Genomic DNA, 22,611 nt, shown 5'->3' on the forward strand with positions numbered 1-22,611 from the left:
TTCAAAGACACCCTAAGACACGAGAAATTAGCCTTCTATTAGTGGTCGGTAGACAGTGGAATCGCGGAAAATCAAAAAATTGTGAAGGAATCTTGAATAAATTTTATTTATTCTAACTCAGAGTCCATAAAAATCGCTATCAAAATAAATTAAAAATACGTACAGAATCTAGACAATGTCCAGAAAAATGTAAGACCAACATTTTATAGATTGGGTTTATAACTTGCATATTGCAGCAACAACAAAAGACAAAAAATTATTATTGGAATATTATTTCAAAAATATATTTTTTGGTTTAATATGAAAAATTGGAGAAACATTTTTAGGAGTTATTCTACTATTTCGCTAAATTTCCATACAAAACCTGAAATATTTGGCTAAAACTTCTTCAATAATATATATAATTGTCCACAAACATCTCAGGCGGGGCAAGGGAGACTTCTCTCATATCAATGAGTGCACCTCGTTTCATATTAGCTCAATAATATGTGACCTACAGTTTATCGCTGAGTCCGAACAGCGTGTCCTACGACACTACTTGTAGAGAAGTTTTACATGGCTGAAATACTCAGGAAATGTCGCCAACATTACTAAGGGGTATTTTGCCACCTTTGAAAATTTGGTGTTGCCTAGCCGGGGAATCGAACCCACGACCTTCTTTGCGTGCAAGGCAAGGAAAATAGTTTATCATCGTGAAAGTATATTTGCTTAGTGTGATAAGCAATAGAATTAGGGGTCGATTATGCATTGCCACTAACCTTGAGATGCGTTGTCAATTGTCAGCACAACTGAGATGAAATGTTGAATTATTGGTGTCAACCCACTGGGTTGTCGATAAACGTGTTATCGATCAGTGTTTTTTCAAACTTGTGAACTCTATTAAATCCAAAAAGGCACAATGCGCCGAAAAACTATTTTAAAATGATAAGTTCAGTGGAATTATTTTTTGATGATTAAGAAAATGTACAGGACATGACATCTATTAGAAGAAATTTGAGGGAAACGTCGAATCCATTGGAATTGCCATATGTATTGTAAGTTGAAGCTCATGTTGGAAAGATCTGTATAATCAGTAAATTATTTTAGGTTTAAGGCATATTTTCGATTGCCAAAGGATATCGTAGTTTACATTGTGGAAACGTTAATGGGTGACTTCAAAGTAAGTTACAGATCAACAGCAATACCCCCACTTTTAAAAGTGTGCGCTGCGTTGAGATTTTTTGCGGAGGGATGTTTCCAAAATGCCATGGCAATGATTACAACAATTGCATGGCTCAATCTACATTGTCGAACGTATTGAAGGAAGTTGTCCACTTGATAGAGGACAAATTGGATCGTTTCGAAGTTGATTAAAGAGGAAAAAAGACAAAACAAAAATCATTTTTATTTAAAAACGAAATTCCCTGGTGTAGTCGGCTGTATAGATGGAATCCATGTGCACATTGGATTTGCACTCAATTTATCAATTAATATTTCAAACTGTTGTTTTGTTGTTATTTTCACCATATTTTTGATACACAAAATTAATTAGTCATGCAAATAATCAACAATTGTTAAGACAATTGTTTTCCCTTTAAATTTTACTTCTGTTTCTTCGAAAATGTTCACTGCAACTGAAAATAACTGGTTGCTGAAAAATAGCCGGTTTGTCAACTGAGATTCGCAACTTCAGTTGAAGGTTACCATACATCAAGTAATTTTGACAACTGGCAACTCCACTCAACGATAATTGCTATCGATAATCGACCCCTAATATTGAAATCACAACCAAAGAAAAAACACAAAAATTAAAAAGCGTGTAATTCGCGAATTCTTTAAAATCAGTTGAGGCGCATGCACTTTTCGGATACAGTGAGTGCATCTCTATCAATATGTATGATTTTATCTATGTTTCATTTAGCCGCCAAAGTGTGCCGTCAGTTGCATCTTACCATTCAAACAAGTGAGCAAAGGCTATAGTCGGGACGGGGCCGACTATGTAATACCCTACACAACTGCCTCTGTGCATAAGCTTTTCACTGCTAAACATTTATTTTATGGAATATTATCCGACTATCACCAAATTCAATATGCATCATATTTTCTGGGTCCCCCGTAGACTACAAAAATTTTGTGACGGCCAATAGAAATTGCAACATGTTGCGTAATTACTAAAAAAAGATGGAAAATTGGAAGCATTACGGACTATTGTGATATCTCCCTTGTTTCTCCACCTTCACCAACCTACTTTGCATCGATATTTTCGATATTTTCTTCTTACATTCATAGCGTTGCCGTTGGAATACCATACTAGAAGCCGAGATATTCGCAAAAGAATACGACATTGAATTTTTCTCCAGGTGAATTTTTGTCCATTCCGACCACTGCATGTTGTTCGACCATCACCAATAGGCTTCTTCCTCTGTGGCACTAGCATCAACTCGTGACGATTCCATCAAAATTTCGAACTATAGCGTGATTAAATGAATGGAAAAATGGAATTCATTACCGACTTTTCCGATATCTCCACCTTTTGACCACATACGCCAACCTAGTTTGCATCAATGCAAAGGAGAACTTTTCAACTTCCATTGACGATCTGTCTTTTTGGAATACCTAACTGGAAGCGGAGATATTCGCATATGAATAAAACTTTGAATATTATACACATCAGTTGTTTACCCACTCCGACCCCTGACAATTACCTGAGCATCACCAAAATCAATAGGCTTCTTCCTATGTGAGACTCCCATCAACGTACCAAATTTTCTGATTATCCGATCAAAATTCCGACTGTAGCGTGATTACAAAAAAATGAAAAATGGGATGTATTACGGACTATTGCGATATCTTCGTTATTTGGCAACCTACGCCAACCTACTTCGCATAGTTGTAATTATGGGATTTTCTACTTTCTTGGTCAGGCTTTGTTTTTGGAAAGTCCCCAACCAAAGGTGTGATATTCGTCATTATAATTAAAATCGCAAAAATGAAAAGTTGGATTTTATTTGCGACTACTCTGATATCTTCGTTGTTTGACCACCTACGATAACCTACATCACATCGTTAGAAAGGTGACTATCATTTCATGTTTTGGTATACCCCTTATAGAAGCTAAGATATTCGCTTTGGAAAAAAAATTATGACTTTATCTTACTTTGTGTATGTAAGTTAAGCTTAATCTCATATTTGTTGTTTTTAAATTTAAAAACAACAAGTTTAAAGTGGAATGTAGTTAAAATTGATTAATTTAGGGGATGGCAGAGATGACTAGTTTCGTCCAACGCCACTTGGACTCATCAGTTCTCTTAGTTCTTTGTATTGAACCAAAGAACCCTTCCCCAATTTTCTCCAAATAAGTTTTTTGCACATTCCGACCCCTAAATATTATCCGAGCATCACCAAAAATCAACCCCTTCGGGACCCCCATCAACACCCAAAATCTGGTGACGATCCGATCAAAATTGCGACCTGTAGCGTGATTACAAAGTTTAAATGGACAGACGGAAGGACAGATGGACGGAAGGACAGACAGATCGACTCAGCTCATCGAGACAATCAATTTTGTATATATAAGTATGGGTCTACGACCATTATTTCCATGAGTTACAAACTTTTTGACCAAAACCAACTTCTAATACCCCCCCCACATAGTGGAGTAGGGTATAAAAACCTTCAAGTTGTTAAAAATATCGCGATGTGCATATGCTTGTAAGGCGCATCCGATTTCAGTGACCGCATATTAAAAATACGGCAATATAAAAAATTTTTAAAAATATTTGTCAAAAACCGCGGATGTGCCACCACATTCTATTTTGGGTTAAATGTGAATATTACTCCCGAATCTCTATAATTTATGACAAACCTTTTTGCAAATATTATAATCGCTTATAAAAGATTTCATTTATGTAGAAATTTTCGAAGAAAATCGCGGTCCAATTTTCACATTTTCAAAGTATCTATATCCGCCGTTTTAGTGGATGGATTCGAACGCGGAAAGACTCATTAGATCCGGCGGGTAAAAAAACTAAAATCACGGGTTCAAAGGTACCGGTGTCACAGTTGCAATTTTTAAAGTAAAAACATAGGTTTGGACTCCTATTACTAGGAAGCTGTACAGAGTACAGAGTCACGAGTTCTTCAATCGTATAAATTGTTTATGCCATTATCTGGTTGCGCCCTCTAATTGTAACAAAAATTCAAAAAACGCGAAATCAAAACTTCAAAATGTCAGCATTAATTTTTGTGTGATGAAGTGTATATATCGAAAAACCATACATTAGAACCATGTTACCCAAGGGGTATTCTTAAATTTTTTCTTTGAGCACAAGTCTGAATGTGGCGTGGTTTGGCCAGAAATCAAGAAAGAACACAAACAAAACTTGTTTACTTCAACACATTTTTTGTATTGCCACCAACACAGCTTCCACCTAAATTATTTGTTATGTTCCGTATTATCATATCGTACCTAAAACACTTCAATCAACAGAAATGTATTCATATTATATAAAATATATTTACAGTTCGCGTTTTATTAAATGGTAAACCTCAACTTATATATATGGTCGTAGATAATATCTGATTAGACAGAAACTCCTTTTATCAGAAAATAAAACGAATTAGGCCCAGAAATTTTTGCATATCTTGCATATTTTTACATATTTGCATAAAATGAGCGTAAGCAAAACCATATGCAAAAATATATACAAAGCTTTGTGGTCTAAATATCCCACCGAAATGGCTGAAATTTGGGGTATGAAACTTTACACCTGAAATTTGTCCACATAAGTCCACGTCTTCATATAGCCCCCATAGAACGGTACTCAATAGCCTCAATATCCCACCGAAATAAGTGAAATTTGGCATTTAGTCTTCATTGGTGGTATAAAACTTATCACCTGAAATTTGTCGGTATAGGTCCCCGTCTTCGTGTAGCCCCTATAGAACCGTTTCTGCCGATTTCCGGTTTTTGAAGGTTGTGGCCTCAATATCCCGCCGAAATGGCTGAAATTTGGTATTAAGTCTTCCTTGGGGGTAAAAAACTTTCCACCTTAAATTTCTCGGTATAGGTCCACGTCTTCATATAGCCCCAATGGAACGACACCTCCCGATTTTCGGTATTTTGAAGGTTGTTGTTGTGGTTATACGTTTCTCTATTTATTGACTTGTCTGAAGAGAATTTTAAACAGAAAAATTTTACACACAAACATTTTTGTACCTATTATTGAAATATTTGTTGCATAAGAAAATGTGTAAAATGCATACATTTTTAAGCATTTAGCATAATTAGCCAAAAATATGCCTAGTCCCAACATTTGACATGAATCGGACACAAAAATAAGGGTTGCATGAAATTCCACTGTCTAGTGATCAGATCTGCGGATCTGCTCCTGTAATGGTAAAGGCATTAGAAGAAGTCATGATGGACAATCCCAGCGGGTTCTTTTGTACCGGATTGACCCGGAACCACCCGTGTTCCGGCCTGCAGCTGCCACCTCAGTATACACATGTTTGTATTTGTATCGTTGTTCTGTGTTGGGAGCAGCATATCCCGGACTGCCTCCTTCGGATTCCTTTTTTGAAAGGTCATAACCGTATGGTCTGGATTTGTCGGATTCAGTTCTCGGAAATGACCAGAAGATTGTCTTGCTAGCTGCACGGTCAGTGAGGACGCACCTACCGGAATTATCGGACAGTGTCGTAGTTCACCGAACGTAACCTTCGTGTCAACTAATCTGAAAAATTATGTCAGCTGGCAACCCGTCTTTTCTCTTGGATCAGCCCATCTTTTTATACATGTCTCCATCAGTAGACCGCCCGATTTCTTCACCTCTGAACGCTGCACTTTCATCAATCATGGGAAAGCTAATGGGCCTAGTTTAAGAGAGCTGGTCGAATACCCGATGTGAGACCAAACATCCCAACAGATGCGACGGGATTATCAAATGAGCGTGATGAGTTTCGTCGTACCAACCCCAGTGACCCCAGAGTCAGGGAGCTGACACTGGAAGTTAACAAGTTGGTTGCTCAGCATAAGCGGAGCAAGCGGTAAAATTATCTGAAGAGTTATAAAATTGGAGCCGGACTAAGTGAATTGTGGACAAAGGTTAAGTCACTCTCGAACCATAGAAAGAAGGTAGATAGGATCTCAGTCACGTTTGGCGACTGATCCTGACTGATCTGAAAAGTGTCTTTCTGTCGAGGATGAACCACCACAATTTGATGTTGCGAATGTCATCAGGAACGCTAAATCATCCAAAGCGTTGGGCCCTGACGGAAACTCAATGGTAATGCTGAAACAGTTGGAAGGTCAGAGAGTCGAGTATCTCAACAAAGTTCTGAACCATCTTTTCATTTTTCAAAATAGTCTGGCTTAATCCCATTGTTGTTGTTTTAATATTTAAAACAACTAATTTGTTAGTGGAGAAGGTTTGGCATTGTTCGCCAAGGGGTAAGGCAGGGAAGACTAGTTTCGATCCTCGCCACATAATCTCATCAGTTCCCTTGTTTCTTGTTTGTTGATATTCTCCACCGAAGTTATTTTTCAATAACTTCTTCAACAAAAACACTTTTTATACCCAAACATCAATCGTCAGCTCGAAGTAGTGACATCTATTTTTTGCCAGCTCTAGTATTCCGCTCACTCCAGACGGCATTGAAGCAAAAGCAAAGGAAATAATATTTCAAAAACTTAAGTTTGGATGTGTTTCATGCGCACATTTCGTTTCGAAATACATAAACAGGCCGGTAGAGGTGAGAACGTATTTGATTGTCATGGTCGATGGTAGCAGAATTCCGACCAGAAAGAAGAGATTACATTCGACAGCATGTTCATGTCGTCCGCGCATGCCACAGCTATCTGCGGCAAGTGGAGATGTCCGTGGTAAGCTTTGCGGTGCGCAGTGGTACAGAAATCGATTTTCCTGGCCAAACCCCCAATTCTATAGTAAACATATTGAAACTAAGGAAAAATTAGATCAAACTATTGGAAGGTGTGGGCGTGGCGTGCTCCTAAATACGAAAAATTTTTCCCAGTTTTGGAAAATACAACATTTTTGCAAATTTCTGGAGAAAGAAGCAGCTATTTCTCAGAAACTACAATAGATATTGTGTTCATTGTTTTTTTAGGTAGGTTCCTACCTACCTTTTTGCCTTTAAGAGTAGTTTTAATAAATTACCGTAGAGTTTACACGAGGCGAGCTATTTTACTTTTCCTCAAGTACTAAATTTAAGTGAAATTTCAAGTTTAGTGGACTAGAACTTTTACGGAACAGCTTGGAACAAAGTTCCTGAGAGTGTCCTCTTGCAGCCCATATATACTTTTGTATCCGACCCGTTCCGTGCGTTTAACACATTTTTTAATTTTTGTCAAATTACATGGACAAAAATTTGTGTTTTCCATACCGTTTTCCATATAAATTATAGTTTTTTACCACAAATGGACATTTTTATTAAATGAGTTTTTATAAAAAAAAACTATATTTTTGAAAAATAAAAATACGAAAAATTAAAAAAAAATTGTATTTTTATGGTTTGTTTATTGATGTTTGACCTTTTTTAATTTGTTAGAACATATGATCAACTCAATAAGGCTCATATTTTGATGCAAGAAATGAAAAAACTCAAATTTTTAACTTTGACCTTCAATTCCTCTGCAACCGCTAGACCTAGCTTGGTGGCTTTTAATGGTTCGGAAAGTTGAAAGTGTTATCTGTCTAACAAAAGATACAGAGTTTTGACCAGAAAAAACGTGGACCTGTGTTGAAAATTTTTTACAAGGATATTTCATACACAATGAGAACTCACTGTACAAAATTACAGCCAACATGATTGTAAAATGTGGCTAATAGGTAAACAAGCAAAAAAGTATCAGTCGGCTTTGCCGACAGAGATATACATTAAGCCTGTGTGGATTGAAAAATTTTAAAAATTTTGGGCGTATAAACCGACAAAAGTATGAATAGGATTAAAGCTCACATATTTGCGGGGAATTAAAAATATTACAAAGGCCACATTTTGGACCAAATCGGCAGATCCGTTCGAGAGTTATCTTACGCTCCAACCACTACACACGGTGTCATAGGGGTTTTTTGTCTCAGGAAGTATGGATTTGCCCCTGATGAAACTTATACGTCGTATGAGGGGCGGCGAATACAGGTTGCTACAACAAAAATCAAAGCGATTCGAGAACAGGTCCTAAACTGAAACCTCATCTAAGTCTGGTAAAAATTTCACGATGTGCAAAATATGTACCAAATCGGTTACTTCCTTCAAGAGTTATCGTGCGCACAAATTTTCCGAACATTTCCAAACTTTTGTGTGGGAGATACCAGAAGGAGTGGACCGATATAACCCATCTTCGAACTTAAACTAAGTTTGGACAAATTTTGCACCATATCGGCTCATCCGTTCGAGAGTTATCGTTCGCACCAGCCAGTCAGACAGACAGACGGACATTGCTAAATTGACTCCAAATTGTCTGAAACACATTTCGTCCAAACATACCATACTAAAACCATTATTTCGATGGGGCACATTTCGCCCGTATGAAAGTGTATATGGGCAAAACTGCCAATTATTTCATGTTCCATTTCCAAAAAATTTAATTTTTTCTTTTCGCGCTACATTAACGATTTTTGGTACATAGGTTAAGAAAAAATTCCCCAGTACAAATCCGCTCGCGAGCAAATTTTTGGTTGTTGCGGACAAATGTTATCGCGGTTTTACTTCTGCTTTTAAGAAAAAATATTATAAAAACGCTAATTATTTTATTGAGCACAATTGTCACTAAAAAGTTATCACGAAGTGACGTCATTAAGTAGATTGCATAATATTTGTAAAATGTTTCTCAGCATTCGCGGAATTTACAAAAAATTGACAAAATTTTAAATGTAATCCGAATTTTTTGAAAATATAGGTCCATTTACCCGTCAAAAATTACAAAAAAGTAACAGGTTTAAATAAAGACTTCACGGGGAATCAAATGAGACCAAACTTATAATCATCGGGATAGTAGTTAGGATATTATAGCCAAAATAAGCACATATTTGTGTTACAAAAAACTAATTTTGGTTTGGAATAATGGTTTTCACATGCATTCTAGAGTCGAAAATATTGGAAAAATTCTATAGGAGTACTTCTTTTATTTTTCTTGAAACTCCCAAGGAAATGGGCGGATTTTGCTTTATCTACATTCACATAGAAGGTTTCCCATTGAGGAAAGTTATCGGTTTGTTGAAATAAATCATTAGACTTCTTAAACAGAAATAGAATTCAAATAAACCGCTTTAACTTATATGCATTATTAAAATATGTGTAAATCGCGTAATTATCAAAATCGTTTTGTCCGCATGTGATTTTCATGTACAGCAAGACCATATCTTTTAATTTGTATATATTTTTCGAAATATAATTTGGACGCTAAGATGTAGCATCGGCTGCATCTTATCATTAAAAAACCTATAAAACATCGCTAATTTGCGCAAAATTCATACAATTTCGTTCCGCATCCGGTTTTAGTGTCACCATGAAAATCTGCATCTATATATACCTATTTCAAGGCAATCAGTCAAGAACCGTGGATGTAGCATCACACACTATTTTTGGGATAAAATGAATGTAGTTCCCTTATCAGTGAAGTTTTTAAATCTCTGTTTCCGCAAAAAGGAAGATGCTGCACTAGATTTTTTATAGCAGTGCAAGCGGCCGACAGAATACGCGATAAAATGCGCGATATTTTCAAAAACAATATTAGGTGATTTTCCTACCTTGGAATTTCTCCTATCTCGCGTTTTAGTAGATGGATTTTAACGAATAATGATTTATTAGATCCGCAACGTAAAAATCCAAAATTTGCAATCATGCACGAGTAAATCGAATGCCAATTGTGCAAATTAGACCCGAAATATATGATTTTTAGAAATTTGTTCGCACAAAATTTTCGTATTTGGATACAGATTTCTCTGAAGCTGTGTAGGCTACATTCACGACACATATACCAAATAAATCAGAATCGTGAGTTCTTCATTCCTATATATGATTTTTTGAAAAACCTGTTTGCGGAACGAAATTAGAAGAAAATTTCAAAAAAACACTTAAAATCTGGCTTCAAAATTTCAGAATCAGTTAATGGTAGACGCAGATCAAATTTTGAGAAGTTAAACACTAGTGAGATGATCCTTATTTAGTTGCCTTCTACTTTTACTTTAACGGAAAAATCGTGAAAAGTGTGGTTTAATCACAAATCGAAAGAAAACAAAAAAAGACACGTTGGCTTCAACCCATTTTTACCCATTTTTTAACATAAATATAGCCACAGCTTCCACGCAAATCAACTTTGAAGGCCAATATTTTTTGCCAAGTCTAAAAACATTTCATTTTATCCAAAAGCATGTAAAGTGTACAATATACAACCAATATTCGCGAGTTATAAACGGGCAAACCTTGTCTTCAACGATGTTAAATTTTCAATAATATTGCCCATATACCCTCGTTAGCATAAATGCTGAGGGTATAAATACCCGGTAAATACCACCTCTAATTGCGCGTCCGGATTATTAAAAAAATCAAAAAACACCGAAATTCCGGCTTCAATTTGTCAGCATCAATTTTAGGTGGATGCAGTGGATGTATCGAAAAATCATACACTGGCATCGTGTTGTCTATGGAGTATTCCGTGATTCTTTCTATGGGCATAAGTCAATAAAATGTAAGGTTAAACCAGAAATCGGAAGGGAACCTAAAAAAACTTGTTGGCTTCAACCCATTTTTACTTACATTTCTACATTGATGCCAACACAGCTACCACGTAAATTAATTTTAATGGTCGACATTACTTGATCCCTCTTAAAACACTTTATTTTAAAGAATTTCGGCCATACATCATAGAAGATGTTAACAGTTCGCGAATTCTGATAGGGTAAAACTCGGATTCGTCGATTGTAAACAGATTTCGAAAATAAACAGTACACTAACATAGTGTACCGCTCCGAGTACAGTATCACTAAAATATTTTTAGCGTTAGTGTTCCGGAACACAAACACTTAAAAATGTAGTGCTCCGACTGCCGGATCTCTAAAAACCGAAGCGTACTATGAGTCGAAACGCTGTTTATTATGATTTCTGAGGAAAATTATATATTTTATGGCTTGTGAGACGAGTAGAAATTAAAGATAAAAATTAATAAATAAAATGCACGTGTTTTAAATTAGTTACAAACTCATGTGTGGTAAATTACCTTATTGTTTTGCACTTGGTACACTACGATTTTTAGTGCTCCATTGTCTAACAACCAAATCAGGCGTTTTGCGCATTTTCTTTTAATTTGTATTTATTAAAAAATATATATATATAAAATATTTAATTTCCGCGGAAATCATAATAAATTCATGTATGGTTCATTACCTTATAGTTTCAAAACATGGTACAAAACGATTTTTAGTGCTCCCGCAGTCGGAACACGACGAATTTTGTGCTTCATTCCAAAAAAAACTAAATATTGTTTTTTTTTTTTATTTGAAAATTTTGCCTTTTTAGGCGAAGATCATTTTTAGTATTAATTTTTAATTAATTTCTGGTTGGAAATCGAACTTTATGTGATCATAATGCATTTGAAAAAGGAAAGCCGACGACCCGATCCCACACACCCACCACTATGTGACATGACATGTTTCGCCTTTGGTAATGAAGGCTCCTCAGACATATCGGATGTGGGACGGCTTCGCTATCATCTAACTTTTACTATTTCAAATGTAATTTCTTTTTTACAATGCTGAATGTTTTTTTTCAGTCATTGTATGGCTTTCATGACAAACGCTTCTTACCGTAGTCTTTGAAAGTTATGAGTTTTGGCTCTGAACACTAACACGCCGTGACAACACTTTTTTCCTTGTGTTTTTCAAGGACGTGGGTTCAAACCCCAGAGCCAAAACTCATAACTTTCAAAGACTACGGTAATATGAAAGTTTTGACCTAATTCCGCAATGTGTTTAACTAATTTAAACATGCATGGATGTAACAGTTTATCTTAATTTTTATTTGATCAAATGCAACCAAATATTTCATTTTCCTAAGAAAACATAATACCTTTTTTTTAGTGTTCCAACACGTGGTGCACTACGATTTTTAGTGATCCGGCAGGCGGAGCACTAAAATTTTTAGTGCTCTGGCATGCGGTACTCTACGATTATCGTTGTGTTCCGGTACAGTATCACTAAAATATTTTTTTGTGTTTGTGTTCCGGAGCGGTACACTATCGTAGTGTACCTATCCACTTTGGTACGGTACAGAACTGTACGGTACGATACCATAGTGTTATTTTCGAACACTGATTGTAAAACATTTTTGGTTTTTACCATATATTTCTCAAAATTTAATTTGGAGGCTAACATCTAGCGTCGACTCCATCTTAGTATACAAAATCCTATAAAACATCGCTTATTTGCGCGGAGTGCATAGAATTTTTCAGACTTCTGGGATGATGTGTAGACTACATTCTCAACACATATATCAAATAATTCAGAATCGAGAGTTCTAGAATCCTATATATGATTTTTTTGAAAAACATGTTTGCCGAATGAAATTAGAAGCAAAATTTCAAAAAGCACTTATAAAGTATATTCAAAATATAAGCATCATTTAATGGTAGACCTAGATCAAATTTTAAAATGTTATACATTGGTGAGATGACCAATGTTGATGACGGCAAATAGATGGCAAATATTTTTGCCAATTCTAAAAACATTTCATTTTATCCAAAAGCATTTAAACCACGGTACGCAAGTTATAAAAGGGTAAACTTTGGCTTCAACTATGTTAAATTTTCAGAAATGTTGCCCATATACTCACTTTAGCCTAAAGACTAAAATATATTAGCATGACATTAAAAACCTTTTAGTACATTTCTTACCGATAAAGCACGAATTTCCAAAACAAAGCACTATCTCACTTCTTTAAACAAGAAGTTTCAACATTCTTCGCTAAAAAAAACATTATTAAAATTGAAATATTTCATTCATGTGCTGTAAATTTTATTAAAGAAACAAACGACTCCTTTCAAAGACACACACTGTTCAATCTATTTTAACCTTTGAGGGCGTAAATAGTAATTGCATTGCAATTACATACCTTTCCCCCTTAAAATGGATTACCACGTTAAATTGTATCCCGTAACTTTTTTCCTTAAATTGTGATTTCCCATAATCTTCCCTCATTCAATGTCCCTTCGATGGTCATTTCTTCTTTTACGCTTTTATTCGACTGCGAGCCAACAGGTAATGCTTGGCATTTTGTTGTTGCTGCATTGGCTTTGAGTCTTATTAACGTTTCGTTTCTATTGATTTTGCTTAGTTGACATACCATAATAACCAACTCCCAGCATGATGGCCAAAAGCTACATGACCATTTTTCGAAAAGTGGTTTGACTCAGAGGTCACCAAGGTGTGTTTGTTGTATTATCCTTATACTGTGATTTCATTCCATATACAATAGCCAATCTGTTCAAAACTATTGAACACCAATCATATGGAAGAGAACAAATAATCCGCAGGGGTGCTTTTTTGTATGTATATGTGAACATAAGTGTGTGTAATTTGTAGCACACACTCACGCACACTACCATATCGTAGCAATCAACATAATGTGAAAGTTGTGATTTCCTTTAGAACTATTTACACTAAAGGTGTTCGAAGTTATACACAAAAGTGTGTAACCAGGCCAAGTCTCAGTTTCTGGTTTTGTTATAACGATGTGCTACGGATTGCAAACAATACCCGTGATAGGGTTTTTGTTTGTGTGAGTGGAAGTGGAAATGAGCCCCCAGTGTGATATTGTCACATTAAAGTAGAAATTATTTTAAATCAGGCGTGTGTGTTTTGCGTAAGCAAGAGTAAATGCTGTTTCAAAGGAACTCATTTAAAGAAAGAATGCTCCTGTTAAGAAGCAACTTCTGTAACAAAGGTGCTTCTATAGACGCTTTTCGGTAGAAAGGGTGCTTCCATAGACCCATTCTGGAAAAAAGGGTACTTCTATAGACCCTTCCTGGAAGAGAGGGTGCTTCTATAGACCCTTTTTGGAAGAACGGGTGCTTCTATGGACCCTTTCGGGAAGAAAGGTTACGACTATAGATCCTTTCGGGAAGAAAGGGTACGACTATAGACCCTTTCGGTAAGAAAGGGTGATTCTATAGACCCGTTCGCGAAGAACGGGTTCTTCTATAGACCCGTTCGCGAAGAAAGCGTGCTTCTATAGACGCTTTCGGGAAGAAAGGGTGCTTCTGTAGACCCTTCGTGAAGAAAAGGTGCTTCTATAGACCCTTTCGTAAAGAAAGGGTCCTTCTATAGACCCTTTCGGGAAGAAAGGGTGTTTCTATAGACCCGTTCGCGAAGAAAGGGTGCTTCAATAGACCTCTTCGGGAAGAAAGGGTGCTTCTATAGACCCTTTCGGGAAGAAAGAGTGCTTCTATAGACCCTTTCGGGAAGAAAGGGTGCTTCTATAGACCCTTTCGGGAAGAAAGGGTGCTTCTATAGACCCTTTCGGGAAGAAATTGTGCTTCTATAGACCCTTTCGGAAAGAAAGGGTGCTTCTATAGACCCTTTCGGAAAGAAAGGGTGCTTCTATAGACCCTTTCGGAAAGAAAAGGTGCTTCTATAGACCCTTTCGGAAAGAAAAGGTGCTTCTATAGACCCTTTCGGGAAGAATAGTTGCTTCTGAAGACCCTTTCGGGAAGAAAGGGTACATCTATAGACCACTTTCGGGAAGTAAGGGTGCTTCTATAGACTCTTTGGGGAAGAAAGGTGCTTCTGTAGACCCTTTGGGGAAAAAAGTTTGCTTCTATAGACATTTTCGGGAAGAAAGGGTGCTTCTACAGACCCTTTCTGGTCTTCTATTGACCCTTTCGGAACAAAGGGTGCTTCTATAGGCCCTTTCGGGAAGAAAGGGTGCTTCTATAGATCCTTTCTGGAACAAAGGGTGCTTCTATAGGCCCTTTCGAGAAGAAAGGGTGCTTCTATTGACCCTTTCGGAAAGAAAGCGTGCTTCTATAGACCCTTTCGGAAAGAAAGGATGCTTCTATAGAGCCTTTCAGGAAGAAAGCGTGCTTCTATAGACCCTTTCGGAAAGAAAGGGTGCTTCTATAGACCCTTTCGGGAAGAAAATGTGCTTCTATAGACACTTTCCGGAAGAAAGGCTGCATTTATTGCTTCTATCGACCCTTTCGTGAAGAAAGGGTGCTTCTATAGACCCTTTCGTGAAGAAAGGGTGCTTCTATAGACCCTTTCGGGAAGAAAGGGTGCTTCTATAGACCCTTTCGGGAAGAAAGGGTGCTTCTATAGACCCTTTCGGGAAGAAAGGGTGCTTCTATAGACCCTTTCGGGAAGAAAGGGTGCTTCTATAGACCCTTTCGGGAAGAAAGGGTGCTTCTATAGACCCTTTCGGGAAGAAAGGGTGCTTCTATAGACCCTTTCGGGAAGAAAGTGTGCTTCTATAGACCCTTTCGGGAAGAAAGGGTGCTTCTATAGACCCTTTCGGGAAGAAAGGGTGCTTCTATAGACCCTTTCGGGAAGAAAGGGTGCTTCTATAGACCCTTTCGGGAAGAAAGGGTGCTTCTATAGACCCTTTCGGGAAGAAAGGGTGCTTCTATAGACCCTTTCGGGAAGAAAGGGTGCTTCTATAGACCCTTTCGGGAAGAAAGGGTGCTTCTATAGACCCTTTCGGGAAGAAAGGGTGCTTCTATAGACCCTTTCGGGAAGAAAGGGTGCTTCTATAGACCCTTTCGGGAAGAAAGGGTGCTTCTATAGACCCTTTCGGGAAGAATAGGTGATTCTGGAGACCATTTTTGGGAAGAAAGGGCGCATCTATAGACCCTTTCGGGAAGAAAGGGCGCATCTATAGACCCTTTCGGGAAGAAAGGTTGCTTCTATAGACCTTTTGGGAAGAAAGGATGCTTCTATAGAACCTTCTGGGATGAAAGCGTGCTTCTATAGACCCTTTCGAGAAGAAACGGTGTTTCTATAGACCCTTTGAGGAAGAAAGGGTGCTTCTATAGACCCTTTCGGGAAGAAAGGGTGCTTCTATATACCCTTTCGGGAAGAAAGGGTGCTTCTGTAGAACCTTTCGGGAAGAAAGGGTACTTCTATAGACCCTTTCGGGAAGAAAGGATGTTTCTATAGACCCTTTCGGGAAGAAAGGTTGCTTCTATAAACCCTTTTCGGGAAGAAAGGGTGCTTCTTAGACCTTTTCGGGAAGAAAGGGTGCTTCTATAGACTTTTTTGGGAAGAAAATGTGTTTCTATTGACCCTTTCGGAAAGAAAGGGTGCTTCTATAAACCATTTCGGGAAGAAAGGGTGCTTCTATAAACCATTTCGGGAAGAAAGGGTGCTTCTATAAACCATTTCGGGAAGAAAGGGTGCTTCTATAAACCATTTGGGAAGAAAGGTTCCTTCTATAAACCATTTCGGGAAGAAAGGGTGCTTCTATAAACCATTTCGGGAAGAAAGGGTGCTTCTATAAACCATTTCGGGAAGAAAGGGTGCTTCTATAAACCATTTCGGGAAGAAAGGGTGCTTCTATAAACCATTTCGGGAAGAAAGGGTGCTTCTATAAACCATTTCGGGAAGAAAGGGTGCTTCTATAAACCATTTCGGGAAGAAAGAGTGCTTCTGTAGACCCTTTCGGGAAGAAAGGCTGCTTCTGTAGACCCTTTCGGGAAGAAAGGGTGCTTCTGTAGACCCTTTCGGGAAGAAAGGGTGCTTCTGTAGACCCTTTCGGGAAGAAAGGGTGCTTCTGTAGACCCTTTCGGGAAGAAAGGGTGCTTCTGCAGACCCTTTCGGGAAGAAAGGGTGCTTCTATAGACCCTTTCGGGAAGAAGGGGTGCTTCTGTAGACCCTTTCGGGAAGAAAGGCTGCTTCTGTAGACCCTTTCGGGAAGAAAGGGTGCTTCTGTAGACGCTTTCGGGCAGAAAGTCTGCTTCTGTAGACCATTTCGGGAAGAAAGGCTGTTTCTGTAGACCCTTTCGGGAACAAAGACTGCTTCTGTAGACCCTTTCGGGAAGAAAGGGTGCTTCTACAGACCCTTTCGGGAAGAAAGGGTGCTTCTATTGACCCTTTCGGTAAGAAAGGGTGCTTTATTAGGCCCTTGCTTCTTGAAAAAGAAAGGGTGCTCTGTTAGACCTTTTTGTGAGAAAGGGTCCTTTATGAAGGCTATAATTTCGACATTAAATAGGAAATATTTTCAGAATAACCATATTATTTATATCACCTACACTTACAAATTATTGCCAAAAGTATTTCTCTTTCTAGATTAAATAATTGCTTAGGAAGCAAACTTAACGTATACAGCTGTCACAAACAAAAAACCCTTAAAATGTTATCACAATTATGTGCTAGTCTGCTCTCAACAAAAATCATGACGAGATGGAGCGTGTGATGAATATTTCTTCAACTTTTCTCGTAAATAAATCCCATACGCCTTGGATAACCACAAAAAAAGAAAATGAGTATGAAATATTGTTGCATCGGCCTTTCCACAAATAAAATATCATGCTGTGATTAATATTATTGCACATGGCCCCTGACGTGATGATAATACCCTTTGACATTGTGGTTGTGTTGTATTTATTGCAAAACAAATTTTATCGCAATAATATTTTATTGAAAGATTTCATTGCCACTAACCATGTCCGATGATGGTGCAGTTTTTGTCCGGCATCATGCATGGTGATTTCTGTTGCTACTTTTTTTGCCAATTTAATGAATTGAGCTTATACAGCAGAACTGCCATAAAAAACAACCGTTATTGCTGACCAATGGTCCATCAAAATCGTTCACTTGTAAAACGTTCTTGTTTACTTTCCCGCTCATTTGTGAGGGACAATTTTTCAATTTAAATTGATAACAATTTCATTTGTCTACCCACGCGAAACTGTGGAAAAAAACCAATTAACTCTTCAATGTTGCTACGCACGTAGAGATGAACAGAAACATTTTGTAGAGTATAAAATATAAATGACAGATTTAACATACATATATAGGACTACAATAATAATATAGAACTCTGGTAACAGTGTGTGGGCCTCTGCAGTACGTATTGGTGTCATCTCCAACAAGCGAATACGTCACAAAAATACTGCTAAGCAAGAAGTGGTCAGACTTTTTGTCAAAGAAAAATGCCAGTCCTGAATGAAAATAATAAAAAAAAATTCTTATAAATATATAAAATCTATATATATATAAAATTCTTCGAGTCTGCCATGATGTTCGAAATGAAACTCCTCCGAAACGACTGGACCGAATTCCACGAAATTTTGTATATGGAGTTTTTAGGTCTGAGAATAGGTTTTTATCTACTTTTTATACTGGTCAGTTGAGTGATCAGGGTACCTTCCCCACAATTGTTTTTAAGAAAACGTGAAATCAAAGATATTTTTGAACGTATTGTTTAAAAATTGCTTGCAATACTATGGTAATAATTGTCTTGATACTGTATGGTCATCTCGCAAGTGGAATATCGCGGTCAGCCCAATTTTTCAAAAATGTATAGATAATATCCTTAATTTTAGTGAGCGTGACTACACAAACGCTATAAAAACACTGGCTTCAATAAGTGGGAAAGCGCGATCAGCCCACATTTTGGAATACAGTACAACATCGATAATGTAAAATGCTGCGTGATCGAAATTCCAAAAAAATTGATTGAGAAATCAGGCAAAACGTAATTTCAAAGATGGTTAACTAACTGGAACGTCTAAAAATGTGAAATGGTCACTAAAACGACGGGTAAACTATGCTCTGATCTATCTAAATGTATATAAATTCTTTAAGACTGACATGATGTTCTAAATTAGACTTCCGTGTGTGCAGTTTCATAAGGTGGCAGAATACAGAAAATGGAGGGGATGGGGGACCTCTCCCATAACAGGTTTTAACAAATCGCGAAACTCAGAGATTATTAGACGTATTACTAAAAACAATAGTAATTGTGGCCTCTGTCAATAATGGGTTTTTTGAATCAGAATATCGCGATTGCGTCCAATTTTTGAAAACTTTATTCTTTCACGCTGAACATTAACTTTATGGCTTGAAATACAGCAGAGTCTAGATAAATTCAACTAGCATTTTGAAGTAATTTTTATGAATCACCGATGTTTCATGTTTAAAAGTGTAAAATAATAACGTGCTCAATGAAACAGCACTTTGCAAACAACAAGTAAAAACGACGTTACCCACCAGCATAAATTATATTGAAATCAGGTTCAGACATTTCGGTTGAAAAAAATCCCCAAAAATCGGTAGGTATCGTTTTATGGGCCTATATGGAAACGTAAATTTTACCGACAATTCTCCGCTAAAATATTTGATACCTTTCTACATCGCTACATTTGATACCTTTCTAAAGGAGACTACATACCAAATAATGTTGAATAATGCCGCTAAAACCTTGGAAATACCGAGAATCGGAAGGTGTCGTTCAACGGAGGCCACATAACAACTTCTAGCGGTAATGTTTTATACCCATAATGGAGACTAAACACCAAATTGTAGCCTTTTCGGTGGAACAATGACTCTAAAAACTCCAAAATATTGAAAATCGGGAGGTACAGTCCTATGGTAGATGTATTAGAACGTGGATAATAATTATTCTCCAATCCAATAATTCTCTGCAGAAATGTTTTATACCCCCAAGGGAGACTAAGTACCAATTATAGCCATTTCGTATGAATAATGTGGCTATACACATACAAATACAGAAATTAGAAATATAGCGATGACTATTTACAAAACCTGGACCTGTACCGAATATTCTATATTTTAAAGCCACACTGAACTTTTAATAGCCATTTCTGTGGAATTACGACACTAAAACCTTCAAAATATCGAGACTCGGGATAATTTATTACAGAAATATTTTATGCCTCCAAGGGAGACTAAGTACCAAATTATTGTCATTTCGGTAAGATAATGCTGTTAAAACCTTGAAAATAATGCAAATCGGGCGGTCAGTGGTATGGCGGCTATACCAAAATGTGGACTGATATAATAACTTTTCAATACCAAACGTGCTACGAGTAATAAATAGAAACTTCTGTACCAATTTGAAGAGTTTTATGTTAAATATCGCGAGCTGTATCTTGATTTCAACAGATAGACTGACGGATATCGTTATATCGACTTATTTTTTATGTTGATCACAAATTTATCACAAAGTTAATAATACCCTTAAACATCGTATGGTGGAAGCTATAATTTAAGTAACTTTCTATTCTACATCTGGAGATACCATTGTATGAGGGTTATACCAAAACATCAACATATCGTCAATTCGGTTCGAAAATCTAGAGGTATCAATATTAGATAAATTGTTGATAGATTACTAATGCTTACATGGAAATCCAAAACGACGGGCCAGCAACGCGGAACCGGGTCAGCTAGGTCCCTAGGTGAGCAGGTCTTCTTTACGAACAATTATGAACGAGAAAACCAAATATTGCCAAGGACTACAGTCGAAGCCCTAATCACAATGTAATTTTTCCTTTTAAAAATTTAAGAAGTAACCCATTATTATTCAGCTTACTGGTAATGCAGAAAGTAGGGACTAAATACCAAATTGTAGCCATGACGGTGGGTAACCTCCAAACTGTTCTATGGTACCTATATCAGAACGTTGACTTATACCGACAAGTCTCTGCAGGTATGTTTACGACCCCCGACGGAGACCAACAACCATTTCGGTGGGAAAATTAGGCAAAACCTCTTTACTATAGAAATTCATGAGGTATCGTTCTATTTGAGCTTTATCAAAAAGTGGACCTGTAGCGACAATAATCGGCAGAAGTATTTACGACACCCAACAAACCAAATTATAGCCATTTCAGTTTAATAATTTGGCTAAAATCTTGCAAATATCCAACATCGGGTGCTTTATCAAAAACTGGACACAAAATGGGAATGCTTATACCCCAAGGAAGACTAAATCCCATTTAATGGCGAATACCGAAAATCGGGTGGTACAGTTCCATGGGGTTTATATCAAAACGTGGACCGGTATAACCCATTTACAATACCAAACATCCTAGGAGAAATTTATTACAAAGTTCAATGTTGAATATTGCGGGCTGTATCTTGATTTCAGCTGAAGAACATCGCTACATTAGCTCATTTTTATTCTGATCAAAAAATTCGAAGTGTTAGAAAGGAAAACAAAAAGTTAGTTATACCCTTCATCTTATGGTGGAGGGTATAATAAAAAGAATTTTCTATTTTAAATCTGGAGATACAATTACATGAGAGTTTTGCTAAAAATTGTATTTTATGAAGTTTCAAGAGAAATGCATCAATTCGGTTCGAAAATCGCAACATTTCATTCGTAATTCGATTATTCTATTTGTAATTCAAATTGTTCCATTTGTAATTCGATTTATTCCATTTATAAAAAGGAAAGGAACAAATGGAATAATTCGGATTACAAATAAAATAGTTCGAATTACAAGTGAAATAAGTTGAATTACAAATGGAATAATTCGAATTACAAATATAATAATTCAAATTACAAATAGATAAATTCGAATTACAAATGGAATAATTCAAATTACAATTGAAATGTTACGAATTAAAAATGGAATTCTCGAATTACAACTAAAATGATTCGAATTAAATCTGAAAAGGTGTAGATATATACATATGTAGATGTGTTATAAATGTTTACACGGAAAACTAAAAACGGGCCAGCAACGCGGACCGGGTCAGCTAGTATAAGATATAAAATAAAAGAGAACTTTTTTTCATTTTTTAAGATCACAGATGGTCAAATTATTTGATTGTTAATTTTACTAATTAAATTATTTATTATAATAATTGCTTACAGACCACGACTATAATGAATATTAATAAGAAGAAGCAGATTAAATCCTAGAGTTATTCTAGTTTTTTTTAGGAATTAGCCTTACTAATGCCTGAGACTTACGATATCTCCAACTCATCTCTGTTGTAAAGCTTAACCTTTCATTTCTTCTCTTGGTGTTATGGTTATTAATTCCTTCCTCTGAATATATTGATAGGAAAAATGGCTACAAATGCATGTGCATGTCACTGAAGAAACCACAATAATCTTTTCATTGGTTGTTTCTGTTGCTGTTTTTTTAATTACTTGCAACCTTATCGATTGCTATGGTAGAAACCTTTCCTGCTGGATGCAGCTTAATTTTCCTCCAGAACGATAGTAAAAATGAAAATTTTATGTTACCCCAATAAATGGTCATTGGTCTTTCTTGCTGTAACATGATGTCGGTTGTTCAGATATTGGAAAAAATGTGAATTGGTTTGTCAACAATGTTGTGTAAAATATCCTTTTCTTCTTCTTTCATTCAGTTTTATATTTTGCTATATGTGGGTGATGTTGTCTTTTAACAGCTTAACGGGTATAACGTTGTCAGTCCAGTTGAATAGAGTACATTTCCAACTGCATCAGGGAAGTTATTGATTAAAATCACAAAGATAAAAACCACATGTTGGATGCTGACAAAATATCAATATAAATTATAAAGTATATTTTAAGTGCAATCAGTTTTTTTTAAAGATTTTTGTTAAAAATCATGTTTCTTTTATAATTTTTTTGTGAGACATATTGAAACAATGATATAGA

The 22,611-nt window shown here is 36.6% G+C and overlaps 1 protein-coding gene across 2 annotated transcripts in view; it reads left to right on the forward strand.

Moving 5' to 3' along the window:
• Nucleotides 1-22,611, forward strand: part of kairos — a 525,872-nt gene that overhangs the window by 74,136 nt on the left and 429,125 nt on the right. The gene's annotated exons all lie outside the window — the stretch shown is intronic.

Source organism: Musca autumnalis, unplaced genomic scaffold, assembly GCF_047663935.1.
Source record: "Musca autumnalis isolate F117 unplaced genomic scaffold, ASM4766393v1 scaffold_3, whole genome shotgun sequence".
NCBI lineage: Eukaryota > Metazoa > Arthropoda > Insecta > Diptera > Muscidae > Musca > Musca autumnalis.